Genomic DNA, 14,697 nt, shown 5'->3' with positions numbered 1-14,697 from the left:
ACATAAAAATCGGTAGAAATGAGGGAAGGGGGCGTGGCCACCTGTAAAGGGGGCGTTGCCACGCCCCCTTTCCTAAACTTTCAATGGAAGTTTGGAGAGTCAAAAATCGGTACAGACCATAAAAAAAAGGCGCTGTACCTGCCAAAAAGGTCCAGCTGGAAGGTATGTAATAATAATAATAATTGCTGATGGCTGCCTGACTTCCTACGTGCCACACAATGGTTTCGTTATACTATATAACGGATAAGAGATGGAAGACGATTTCACGGGTGTGAAGGGCGAGTGTTTGCATAGACCTTATGCGCAGAGGCACGTTTGCACCTTATTGCACATGACAATGCGATCACACATGACCGCCCCGGACATGTGGGCGTGTCATGGCCGCTTATATAAAGCTCTGTGCATACGGGGAAGGTACGACTGTTCCTGACAGACCTCTTGCACCCAGCATGGCGCGTATACTAATGATGGCTACTGCGGCAGTTTGTGTAAAGTCAGTGGACGGCGTGACTTCCCGCTTGCATGCGCGTGAACCTCCGTATTAGTCCTACAGATTGTGGCGTTAGTATATACAGCTGCCCGCACCTACAGAAACTTTGTATGCGACTCCAGCCGTATAAACTTTGGTGACGTCTAATATACACTATAAATACTCGTCCCTAAAGAGCCCTACACACTTGGCGATGTTTCGTGTTTGGACGATGTTTGTTTTCAACCATTAACGACATTGTCCAAATTGGCTTGCTATGTTTAACGAGGGAAAACCAACGATGAACGACTGCAGGGACGCGCATCGTTGGTGCCTCCACGCTAAACAATACAAACGATATCGTTCATATCGCCCATGTATGTCGCCGTGTGTGTAGGGCCCTTAACAGCACCCTTTTAATCCAGTGGGGGGGATTCAGGATAAGTACGGAGAATATTTTGTGTAAATAAATAATTTGGGCAATGTGGGGGATCCATTGTTGATCCCTCAGCTCCGCTTTCCTGCACAGGCGGCTTCTTTTCCTTCTGCAGAGCATCGCAACGTGTCAGTAAAAAATATATAAAAAAAAAATTGCAGCCGTCAGTGCATTTTCACAAACAAAAAAAGATTTCAGAGCGTGGCAACCCCAGGAAAACCCCCTAGCCTTGGGTCAGAGATCCCGCCAGCAGCCCCAGGCAGGGATCCTGCATGCCCCCCCTCCCTCCTCACCCCCCCTTCCTGCTGTAATTTAGTGATTGGATAGGAAATGCTAGAAGACTGCTCTGTCTGTCACAGGCAATGGAAACAGGCGGCTGCTGCTGCTGCTGCTGAGAGCCGCCTGCCTGGGTGCAGCCTCTGACAGTGGAAACTTCTTCAGTTCCCTCCTGACCAGCCCCAGTACAAGGAAGCACGCTCAGCCCCAGACAAACTTCTCAACTTCCTTCCTGTGCTACATTCTGCATTCTGTATTCTGTTGCATTGTGTGCAGCCCTGTGCAGAGAGGGAGGCACAGCCATGGACTGGCAGCCTGAGGGAAGAGAGGGACTCTGAAAGCAGGGACTGGCTCTTCTGGTAGGGGATTGGGTGCCTGGAAGGAGCCCTTGCGCTGTCCTGGCTGAGGACACCTATCACCCAGGTAAGTGCCGGCTCCATCCTGGGTACAGTGTGAGCAGGACCCTGGATGCTGCAGTAACATCTAACTGTGGGGTGCATGGTAACATAAGACTTATCTCTCCATCTTGGTTCATCTCCCATGCAGAGCGGCATCTCCTGTGGGCAAGGGGGGGCATCAGGGTGGCATGGTAATTCCTCATCGCATTGCTGGATCAGAGTGGCATGGTAATTCCTCATCGCATTGCTGGATCAGGCGCAGGGCTGCTTGCAGTCTGGCACTGTTACGTAATTTTACACAATGGAAGAGGTTGGGATTATTCTAAGAACAAGATGATTTTCATGGAAGTACAGGAGACATGTTGTGGGGGCAGATATAGTGGCTTTCCTTGTGTGGGCGATTCTGTCGCCCCCCCATAAAGCAGAAAGTACATGGCCAGCAGCTAAACTTTGGGTTTGTTTTTAAAGGTAAAGTGTTTATTTCACTGCAGGAGGATATAGAGTCCAGGGGTAGGACAGGTTTCCATACCTTGGAAATATGTTTACTGATCATTAAATAATATACTGACAGTCAGCAGTTTTTACTGACACGATGGGGCTAACGCAGGTTGAATAGATTCTACGCCAGCTGGCGCAGCGTTGCTTACGTGAATCTGCACCGCGCATGCTCTGAAAACAGACACGTGCAAATGCGCAACCGTGGGGGCAGAACGTGGCGGCGAGACTGGGATCACTCGCTCGCAGGCCCAGTACAGTAAGGAGGTGTTTGCGCAAATGCGAACACGTGTAGACCAGGGGAAAGGCGCAAATGCATCTGAGAAAGGCGTGTTATACGCAGGAGGTCACTGGCAGGTGCGAATAGCGAGTCATGATGATGGTGGTCGTTGGCGCTAGCGAACCGATTCTTATTGGTGGTTTGATCATTACGCGGATAGTGATTGGTGGTTTCTACGTCACTTGGGCACAGATTAAGCCTTTGCGTTCAAGCAATTTTATTTTTCTAATGTAGTAGAGTTGTTTCTGCCATATTGGAGAGACTTTTGTAGGTGACTTGAAAATAGTGAGTGCTTTTTTTTAATTCACAAATGTATACAACATATAGAGGTAAGTGGCACATACATATACATATAGAGGTAAGTGGCACATACATATACATATAGAGGTAAGTGGCACATACATATACATATAGAGGTAAGTGGCACATACATATACATATAGAGGTAAGTGGCACATACTTTTAGGCGTAAACCAGACACATAGTGGATGCTACATTTGCATGTCTTCTTAAGCTATTCACATTATTGGAAATATGCCGTTTACTAATATGTGTCTGTTTTGCATTAACTCCAGGATAGATATATATATATATATATATATATATATATAAAATAAATTAATAGCTCAATCACTAGTGCCCGTGTGTCTTCATCAAGACCAGACAAGCATTTTTAAATAGTTAAATCCTAGTGTTTCAAACGTTTTACATGTGTTAATACAGCTTTTGTCATGAAGATACATACAATAATTAAGCTTACCATATAAAGCAATCCTCACCATAACGTATGCTTAATGACTGCCTGTATATCCTATCCTTGATGAGAGATGTATTAAGACGTGAGAAGCATTGAAAACACTTGGATTCAACTGTTTATTATGATTGAGGAGTGCCACCTGCGATTCGGGTATATATATATATATATATATATATATACAGGTTGAGTATCCCATATCCAAATATTCCGAAATACGGAATATTCCGAAATACGGACTTTTTTGAGTGAGAATGAGATAGTGAAACCTTTGTTTTTTGATGGCTCAATGTACACAAACTTTGTTTAATACACAAAGTTATTAAAAATATTGTATTAAATGACCTTTAGGCTGTGTATATATTATATAAGGTGTATATGAAACATAAATGAATTGTGTGAATGTAGACACACTTTGTTTAATGCACAAAGTTATAAAAAATATTGGCTAAAATGAACTTCAGGCTGTGTGTATAAGGCGTATATGAAACATAAATGCATTCTGTGCTTAGATTTAGGTCCCATCACCATGATATCTCATTATGGTATGCAATTATTCCAAAATACGGAAAAATCCGATATCCAAAATACTTCTGGTCCCAAGCATTTTGGATAAGGGATACTCAACCTGTATATATATATATATATATATATATATATATATATATATATATAAAGCCAAAATAAGGGGGCTCTCACCAGAAAAAAAAAATTGCACTTAAAAATGCATTGACTTTAGTTCATACTTATCGGTACAATTAGAAAAGATGGTTCAATCGACGTTTCGATCCCTCCGGATCATCATTAGGATTTGCAGCAGAAACAACTTGTGCAACAGCATGCATCTATTAGCATGTGCCAATACTGTATAAAAATAAATACTGGGTTAAATCATCTTGCATGTAATTTGGATGTATCAATACTATTCCATATATTTAGATATTATCTTAATCTATCTCTCTCTCTCTCTCTCTCTCTCTCTCTCTCTATATAAATCGATTTATCTATCTATCTATCTATCTATCTATCTATCTATCTATCTATCTATCATCTATCTATCTATCTATCTATCTATCTAGTCATGGACAATGTCAGCAAACTTTCCTGACACTCAGCTTTGACAGCAGATTGTAGTTTATAGTAAAATGTTTGTGCGTGTCTTTGTGCCTGGCCCGGTAACGTCCATCCAGGACAGGTAGATAACTGGTTAATCTGTGGATGCCTGTATGCACTAAGCACCGATGTACAGAACCGCACAATGGTCAGACAAACATGTCAGCGACAACGGGAGGTGTGAGACAACCAGAAGAAGGGGAACATCATCAATCTTCAGCTACACCAGGTTGACATGAAGTGCTGACATGTTGCCATGTTACACCTATTGTACACAGGTGTGTAGCCGGGGACCTGTAGGCGCAAAGGCCAGGTATGTAGGCAAACCATTGTTAATAGGACTGACAGGAGAAGAGTTTAGCGTGTGTGAGGAAAGTGTTCTTACAATTAACCCTTTCTTGTGTTTGCTGTAAAACTTTGCAGTCTGCTGTGGGGGGTGAATGTACTAACATGGGATAACTTGCTACGCTCAGGATTCCTCCACTATAATGCATCCACTGAGCAATGCTCATTGTTATATAACGTACAAATTGTAATTAGGGCCATAATTACTCCCCCTGATGACGAGAAAAGAAGCAGGATAATAACTAAAACGCAATTAATATCGATACATGTTACATACTAAGCAAGTGTAAAGAAGGAAAGCTCTTTGCACCCCAATAAATTGGGCATGTTTTAAGCGGCTGGGCAGAAGGTTGGGGCCCAGATAGTCACCTTGCGCGTTTTATACAGCGTTGGGTTGTTGATCACATGCTGCTAGCGTTTGATATGATTTGTGAATGCACGTCTGCTGAGTTTTGCTGAGGATTATGGGGGTTATTCAGAGTTGTTAACAAACCCCCAAAAGTTAAACACTGCAGTTGGGGCAGATGTAACATGTGCAGAGAGAGTTAGATGTGGGTGGGTTATATTGTCTCTGTGCAGGGTAAATACTGGCTGCTTTTTTTTTCTTCACAGCAATTTAGATTTCAGTTTGAACGCACCCCACCCAAATCTAACTCTCTCTGCACATGTTCCATCTGCCCCACCTGCACTGCACATGTTACATCTGCCTCACATGCAGCATTTTGCCCATTTGCTAAGTTTTTTGGTTTGCTAACAACTCTGAATATAACCCCTGTCGATAAGAGGTTGGGGAACATCAAGTGAAGTCTGGGGGCGGGCTCTTTAATAAAACAAAAAAAATTACGGTGCCAGTTATATCGATGATAAAACTCACCCCAAAAAGAATAATATGAATTGTATAAAAAAAACAACAACAAACATTCAGTACGAGGGAAAGACACACCATGAGTGTGTAGATATTGTATGTGTGCTCAGGATCTATCCTGTACGCTTCTGTATACTGGCCCTCATTCCGAGTTGTTCGCTCGGTATTTTTCATCGCATCGCAGTGAAAATCCGCTTAGTACGCATGCGCAATGTTCGCACTGCGACTGCGCCAAGTAACTTTACTATGAAGAAAGTATTTTTACTCACGGCTTTTTCTTCGCTCCGGCGATCGTAATGTGATTGACAGGAAATGGGTGTTACTGGGCGGAAACACGGCGTTTCAGGGGCGTGTGGCTGAAAACGCTACCGTTTCCGGAAAAAACGCAGGAGTGGCCGGAGAAACGGTGGGAGTGCCTGGGCGAACGCTGGGTGTGTTTGTGACGTCAACCAGGAACGACAAGCACTGAACTGATCGCACTGGCAGAGTAAGTCTGGAGCTACTCTGAAACTGCTAAGTAGTTAGTAATCGCAATATTGCGAATACATCGGTCGCAATTTTAAGAAGCTAAGATTCACTCCCAGTAGGCGGCGGCTTAGCGTGTGTAACTCTGCTAAATTCGCCTTGCGACCGATCAACTCGGAATGAGGGCCCCTGTACGGACCTTTTTCATATGGACCATCGATCCTTATGAGAGAGAAAACTAGTGTAGGGACAGTGCCGGATTTAGGGGGGTGCGAAGGGGGCGACCGCCCCCCCTAACACAGTCATAGCCACACCCACTTTTGAGCTGAAGAGAGCTCTCCAGGGAGAGCCTGAGGCAGAATGCTGTCCTGCAGCCTATACCACAGCAGCACAGAGGAGCCAGGAGAGCAAGGGTTATAGAGCATATGCCCCTCACTTGCAGGTGTGTGGGTACTAGGGCTAATAAATACCATTACCCCACAGCACAGTAACATGTACATAGAACAATCACAAAGCACTATCTCAATCTCACTCAAAAAGTTCAGTTTTTCAGGAATTGAGAGAGGAGGAGTTAGGATTGCAGATGGGAGGAGTTGGGACTAGAGAGGGGAGGAGTCAAGATTAAACAGTAAACCGCCCCCCCTAAAAGAAAAGTCTAGATCCGTCCCTGTGTAGGGATCAGTGATCCCTATCCTGAAGTCTGTCAGTGTTCAGATTATGGCATGGTGCATGGTGATTTTGAAGACTGTAGCCACGTTGCATTGTGCCCTGTGGGCTATTTGTATCCTAAACAGCCCTGACCTCTTTCTGGGAAAGCGCATGAAATGCACTCTCTAGGTGATACGTACTTTGGGTGGCAGCTGACAAGTCCCCTTGAGGCTTTGCACCAGTGCACGGTGCTACAGGATTACCAGGCGTAAACTCACCCGGTTACATGGAAATATAAACCGGTTTCCTTATCTGTCATCAGGGGTTTCATAGAACTATTTTAGTTCACAGGGAACTTCGTAGTAGTGGATTTTTCTGTTTATTAAACCAGTGCCAGCTGCTGGGGAATTCCTTGTGTATTCTGACTGCGGACAGCGCAGGGAGAAGTCTCCGCAGTACAAACAGGCCTTGTGGTAGAACCGTCACCAGTCGTACAAACAGGTTCTGCCGGCGGTGACATGCCAAGTTTAAGGATAGCATTGTGAATGATGTGGGCGAAGACCAGATATTTGTTTCAGTGTTCTGAACGTGCCAATCCAAATATCCTTACAGGTGTATACCTCGGATTACTACATTTCATTTTAAGCTGCACTGATATGATATGTATTGGCGATAGCTCCGTGCCTTGCACCAGGGCTTGGCCACTCGCACGTTTACCATCACCTGAGAGGCGCATATGCGCCAGTCTTCATAGGTCACCTGTACGCATACCACTGTATCTTGGTCATGCTTACGCGGGCCTAGATTGGAGAAGCCGCAAGTGCCCCTACACGCAAAATGCGTCTTATTGTTCATGTGCGCTAAAATATAGTGCTTTGTGCGCATGCGCAGAAGTAACCTACGGCAATGATTCAGATCTGATCACTGCAGTGCTTTTTCGCACAGCTGGTGGATCAGGTACTGACCGCGCATGCGTATGCACCGCAATGCACACGCGCGTCGGACAGCTACAAAGGGCATCGCCGGACAGCGACGGGATGGTTCGAAAAATCCGATCGCACGGGCATTTCGCAAGGTGATTGACAGGAGGAAGCCGTTTGTGGGTGGTAACTGACCGTTTACTGGGAGTGTTCGGAAAAACGCAGGTGTGTCCAAGCGTTTTCAGGGAGGGTGTGTGACGTCAGCTCCGGCCCCGATCAGCCTGTCCTGATCGCACTGTAGGAGTAAGTTCTGGGCTGCGCAGAGACTGCACACAGTGGATTTTAGCAGCTCGACGTACACGTAGGATCGCACACTTGCACGGCGAATATACACTCCCCCTGGAGGCGGCGACTATCTGAACGCAGGACAGCAAAGTTAGCAGATCTGAATTACCCCTGAGTATTTTACGCAGATAAATTTGCCCCCCACTCTTATAGGTAGCAGCTGCTACGTACTATATATAAATCTAATCTCGCTATCAGGGCCGTGGAGCACGAAACCCGAGGGTATAGCAGGAGAATGTAAAATGAATAACTATCGACCAGTGCCCAGATCGCCTAACGCCAGGTCGTCGTGTGTTACATAATGCCCCTATTTTTCCTCATGAATCTACTATTGCAGTATTGTAGATTAAATAAACGAATCGATTAGTCAATGTAAAATGTTATTTTTTTTTATTTTTTTTTAGAAAAGTTTTATTGGTCGATTTACAGTAATGCACAAAATCGGTATGATACATAGGAACAAAGTTACATGTGATTTGATTTTAACATTGATTTTCTAACACTGATTAATTGTTTCAGCCCTGGCCATAGAACAGCAGTAAAAGGAAGATAAATAGGAGCCAAATACTAGAATAGCTTCTGCAGCGCAGCCAATTGGAAACAGTTACAGAACTAATGACTTTAATGTACACAGACGAGTATTGCCGACGTAGCCTGGACCTCATCATTTTGCAATCTCTTCCTATTTGTTAACGATAATTAACTCCCAGAGAGACTCATGCTTAAAACGTGTAAGGACTCTTTGCTTTCATGTGCATCCACGGAAATAAGAACTGGGATATTTATTTCGGGCATTCTTTGGCACTCCAGCAGCTGTGCAACTACAAGTACCAGCATGCCTTACCAGTAAACATCAGCATGAAAACTGAGGTTGACCCCTGGCATCGCAGCCTGGCTACGCTCTCAAGCGGTCGTCTGCCATTTTTTAAATTGGGGAGGCTGCGTGTGACGTCATGCAGCCGCTCCAAAAACTGTCTCGGCCCACCCCCGTTTGCCCCGCCCTGCCTTCCCCCTATGCCGCGTCTTTGCCCCGCGAACACCTACTGGTGTCAATCACATTGCTGACCCATATATGGGAGATGCGACCGCAATGTGTGGGGAAATTGTTGACACATAAATGTCAACATGGGACAGGCCAACACATGACAAGTTCGACATTAGTTTTTTTAATGTTTTTGGTGTCGTTTTCGCTGTAACATGACCAAGAACCCCAATTAGTGAACCGTGTCTCATTGCATGGCGAGCGAGGCGTTGACGTGCTGCGGGAAAGGTGCTTCGCTCCGCTACCGCTGCACTTGGCCCAGGTTACAATTCCCAATCGTAGTCCACGTGGATGGTAAAGAATGAAACAGTAAAAAAAATATATTCCGATTGTAGATGAACTTAGAACACGTAAATGTATATGCATGAAACGAAACGCGGCAGATGTAAGAAGAAATACTGTCATTGTTCAGCCTTAAAATATAACACGTGTTACGTGGGAGGAGAGAAGCCACGGACAAATATCCGAGGGCTGCGTCTGTTAATTAAGGACGTGTGATAACTACGTTATGAAATAACCGAATCTGTGAACATTTTTACCAACACATTATTGGGGGCTCGTTCATTCCTATCCGCTGACAGTGCGCTCTCAGGCTGCTAACTAACACCTGAAACGTGTGTGAATCTGTCGCAGCATACTGGCAAACGTGTATATTATCGGAAGCTCATAGTAAACGTAAATACAATGTTTCAAGTAGCGTCATATATTGCAGAGATGTATCAAACCTTGGAGAAAGTTAAAGTAGAGAAGTTGTCCAAGGATCCAATAGCTTCTGGCATTTATTGACGGTTCTAATGTAAACAAATGACATAAGTTGATTTGTTGATATGGAAACATCTCTACTTTATCTCTCTCTAGTAGGAAATCTTTTGCATATACAGGGGGTTCGGTATTCGGTATAAGGGCCTAATCCAGTGGTTCCCAAACTGTGTGCCGTGGCTCCCTGGGGTGCCTCGGGACACTTGCAGGGGTGCCTTGGATTGGTGGTTCAGGACCAATTCAAAATATTTATGGTCAATATGATAGGAAAAACTAGTGCTAGTAGCTGTCAGTCATAAAATATGGGGACAAACAGAAGCAAATCTTGTCCCTCACCACACATTTGAGCCTAAGGATGACCTATAAACACAATCTACTTAATTTAATATTTCTTTCTAAATTTCTCAAATAGAAATTTTTGGCCTAGGGGTGCCGTGAAAATAATTCTGATACTCTAGGGCGCCGTGATTCAAAAAAGTTTGGAAACCACTGGCCTAATCCGAACCCTGACCTTCGGGATGTCGGCTGGCAGTGTTCCCAGCACCAGGGATGGCCATTGTCCATCGATGATTCGAAATCATCGATGGTCTATGACCGATGTCGCATACTTTTACCATCGATGGAGGAGAACCAGATGGTTTCCCTCCATCGATGGCTAGGCCTAAACTAAATATTATTATTATTTTTTTACAAGATGCCGGGACACTGAGCATAGCTCCGCCCCTAACACCAGTGAAGCCTCGCCCCCGTGCTGTGATTGGCCTGCAGGCTTTTTATAGAAATAACAGTGATGGCCATCGATGAGAGAAACCATTGATGGTCTCCTATAGCATAGTTAGTGACCATCGATGGCTACTCTAAGTTTTGCCATCAACGGCAATCATCGATGGCGAACACACCGATGGCCGTCCCTACTCCTGAGTGATGTCAGGATTCCGGCATGGGTCACATGACAGCCAGCATCCCGTCCCCCAGTTTATCTTTGATTATTGATAATAAATGCTGATTTTGGTTCCGCTTCTGAAGTGCCACAGATTCCACAAAGGGAGACTATCACGTTTCTTCAGTTTAGGAGGACAAAGGTGCAAGAAGAATTGCAGTGACTTGATATTCTTTCTCATTAATGATCCTCATTGTTTCATTATAACAGTAACAACGGAACGCCTATTGCTGGGAGACGCATTATGAATTGATGATTAAAACGCCAAACAAGGGCGCTGAGGCAGTGACCTTAGAGCTAATTAGATCCCATTATGTAAACAGATGTACAGGAACCCCGCGATAGCACCAGAGAAATGGCTCAGTGTTAATGCAATGGGATGCATGCAAATTTACACATACACATGGGGGTCATTCCGAGTTGATCGCAGCAGGAACTTTGTTAGCAGTTGGGCAAAACCATGTGCACTGCAGGTGGGGCAGATGTAACATGTGCAGAGAGAGTTAGATTTGTTTGGGGTGTGTTCAATCTGCAATCTAAATTGCAGTGTAAAAATAAAGCAGCCAGTATTTACCCTGCACAGAAACAATATAACCCACCCAAATCTAACTCTCTGCACATGTTACATCTGCCCCCCCCCCTGCAGTGCACATGGTTTTGCCCAACTGCTAACAAATTTCCTGCTGCGATCAACTCAGAATTACCCCCCTAGGTCAGACAGTTTCTGTGTACAGGGGATCAATCATTCAATGTAAGACCGAGATGTATCAAACCTTGGCGAGAGATAAAGTGGAGTGAGATAAAGTACCAACCAATCCGCTCCAAAATCATTTTTCAAACACAGCCTGTCACATGGCAGTTAGGAGCTGATTGGCTGCTACTTTAACTCTCTCCACTTTATCTCGGTATCCGGTCTTTAGGTCGACACTCATAAGGTCGACCACTATTGGTCGACATGCATTATGTCGACATGGTCACTAGGTTGATGCGGACAAGGTCGACATGGAAAAAGGTTGAGGTTTTTTTTTTTTAACTTTTTCATACTTAACGATCCACGTGGACTACGATTGGGAATAGTAACCTGTGCCGTGCGCAGCGTTAGCGGGCGAGGGGACACGGTACACTAGTTGGGGTTCCCGGTCACTTTACGAAGAAGATGACACCAAATTTAAACCCCCTCCTCATGTCGACCTTGTTCGTGTCGATCTAATGTCCATGTCGACCTATTTCAGGTGTCAACCGACTCACTGTCGACCAATAGTGGTCAACCTAATGACTGTCAACCCTAGGATCCACACCCCTTTATCTCAGTGCAAGGTGTTACACACCCTCCTCCCCCCAGTCTGCAATATATGTTGTTTGCGGAAACAATGAAATACATATTTCTATTTAATTTAAAATGTATTTTTTTTTTAAAGCATATATGAAAATCACATTTAAAGGAAATGTTTCACCAGGTTCCTCATTGGCGTGTTACCTATTATATACTGCAGTGCCTTGTGCGCTTTTTGGCTGGAAGTGAATACATTACTCAGTAGAGACATTCAGGGCAAAATTGCGTATTTGCAGAGCTGAACGTGTCTGGAGAACGCACGTGATTGCATCAGCAGTGTTTTCAGCTGGTTCGCTACCGGTCATCAATAGCACCTGCACTACACTAGCTACAAAAACAACTCTTCCCAACAGGTGTATTTGCGCTTGCGCGCTGGTCTGTGTGGGCTGGACTTGCGAGAACACACCCTCACTGAACCTTTCCTATGCGAGAACCTCATTGCACCCCAGTTCCCCCTTTTCTGTTGCACAGGTCAATGTGTCCATCCATATTGTATATGATACTGCGTCCCTCATTTTCCCAGCATGCTCAGTGGGAACTCACGCTGCTAAGTAAATAGGCACATCTTCAACTTTGCATCAGCCCATATGTGAGTAATTAAGAGACAGGGGGGTATATTTACTAAGCTCCCGATTTTGACCGAGATGCCGTTTTTTCTTCAAAGTGTCATCTCGGTTAATCTCGGTAATTTACTAAACACTAATCACGGCAGTGATGAGGGCATTCGTAATTTTTTGCAAGTTCAGGTAAAAAATTACGAATGAATACACCATCGGTCAAAACGCGGCTGTTTAAGTAAGAATCTCGGTCATTTACTAAGAAGTGCAAAGCCAAAAAAGAACAAACACTGCCGTGAAAAATTACAACTCGTAAAAAAGTGCTAAAAAAAAACAGACCTTTTTTTTTTATTCGTGATTGGATAGGCATGCACGGATCCATGAGATCCGTGCATGTATATCAGTGGGAAGGGGTGGGAAAGTGCTTATTTTTTTAAAAAAAATTGCGTGGGGTCCCCCCTCCTAAGCATAACCAGCCTCGGGCTCTTTGAGCCGATCCTGGTTGCAGAAATATGGTGAAAAAAATGACAGGGGTTCCCCCATATTTAAGCAACCAGCATCGGGCTCTGCGCCTGGTCCTGGTCCCAAAAATACGGGGGACAAAAAGAGTAGGGGTCCCCCGTATTTTTAAAACCAGCACCGGGCTCCACTAGCTGGACAGATAATGCCACAGCCGGGGGTCACTTTTATACAGCGCCCTGCGGCCGTGGCATCAAAAATCCAACTAGTCACCCCTGGCCGGGGTACCCTGGGGGAGTGGGAACCCCTTCAATCAAGGGGTCCCCCCCCCCCAGCCACCCAAGGGCCAGGGGTGAAGCCCGAGGCTGTCCCCCCCCATCCAATGGGCTGCGGATGGGAGGGCTGATAGCCTTTGTTGTAAAATAAAAGATATTGTTTTTAGTAGCAGTACTACAAGTCCCAGCAAGCCTCCCCCGCATGCTGGTACTTGGAGAACCACAAGTACCAGCATGCGGCGGAAAAACGGGCCCGCTGGTACCTGTAGTACTACCACTAAAAAAATACCCAAAAAAACACAAGACACACACACCGTGAAAGTATAATTTTATTACATACATACACACATACATACATACATACTTACCTTATGTTCCCACGCAGGTCGGTCCTCTTCTCCAGTAGAATCCAAGGGGTACCTGTTGAAGAAATTCTACTCACCAGATCCAGTGGTCCAGGCTCCTCGGCAAATCCAGGGATAATCCACGTACTTGAATAAAACAAAAAAACGGTTGCCCGACCACGAACTGAAAGGTGACCCATGTTTGCACATGGGTCACCTTTCCACGAATGCCAGAAACCCACTTTGCCTTCTGGCTAAGTGGGTTTCTTCAGCCAATCAGGGAGTGCCACGTTGTAGCACTCTCCTGATCAGCTGTGTGCTGCTGTCCTCACTGACAGGCGGCACACGGCAGTGTTACAATGTAGCGCCTATGCGCTACATTGTAACCAATGATGGGAACTTTCTGCCCTGCGGTTGACCTAAAGTGACGTCACCGCAGGGCAGAAAGTTCCCATCATTGGTTACAATGTAGCGCATAGGCGCTACATTGTAACACTGCCGTGTGCTGCCTGTCAGTGAGGACAGGAGCACACAGCTGATCAGGAGAGTGCTACAACGTGGCACTCCCTGATTGGCTGAAGAAACCCACTTAGCCAGAAGGCAAAGTGGGTTTCTGGCATTCGTGGAAAGGTGACCCATGTGCAAACATGGGTCACCTTTCAGTTCGTGGTCGGGCAACCGTTTTTTTGTTTTATTCAAGTACGTGGATTATCCCTGGATTTGCCGAGGAGCCTGGACCACTGGATCTGGTGAGTAGAATTTCTTCAACAGGTACCCCTTGGATTCTACTGGAGAAGAGGACCGACCTGCGTGGGAACATAAGGTAAGTATGTATGTATGTATGTGTGTATGTATGTAATAAAATTATACTTTCACGGTGTGTGTGTCTTGTGTTTTTTTGGGTATTTTTTTAGTGGTAGTACTACAGGTACCAGCGGGCCCGTTTTTCCGCCGCATGCTGGTACTTGTGGTTCTCCAAGTACCAGCATGCGGGGGAGGCTTGCTGGGACTTGTAGTACTGCTACTAAAAACAATATCTTTTATTTTACAACAAAGGCTATCAGCCCTCCCATCCGCAGCCCATTGGATGGGGGGGGACAGCCTCGGGCTTCACCCCTGGCCCTTGGGTGGCTGGGGGGGGGGGACCCCTTGATTGAAGGGGTCCCCACTCCCCCAGGG

General features: G+C 45.3%; 1 protein-coding gene across 1 annotated transcript in view; it reads left to right on the top strand.

The window, feature by feature from the left end:
* Positions 1 to 1,268: 1,268 nt before the first annotated feature.
* The window catches only part of ITPKB (inositol-trisphosphate 3-kinase B), a 163,016-nt gene continuing 149,587 nt past the window's right edge, over positions 1,269 to 14,697 (top strand). The window contains exon 1 of the mRNA XM_063918946.1: positions 1,269 to 1,604. The gene's annotated coding sequence lies outside the window, so the exon portion shown is untranslated. The remainder of the gene's footprint in view (positions 1,605 to 14,697) is intronic.

Source organism: Pseudophryne corroboree, chromosome 4 (genome assembly GCF_028390025.1).
Source record: "Pseudophryne corroboree isolate aPseCor3 chromosome 4, aPseCor3.hap2, whole genome shotgun sequence".
Classification (NCBI taxonomy): Eukaryota; Metazoa; Chordata; class Amphibia; order Anura; family Myobatrachidae; genus Pseudophryne; species Pseudophryne corroboree.
This window is presented reverse-complemented; position numbering and strand designations above follow the sequence as displayed.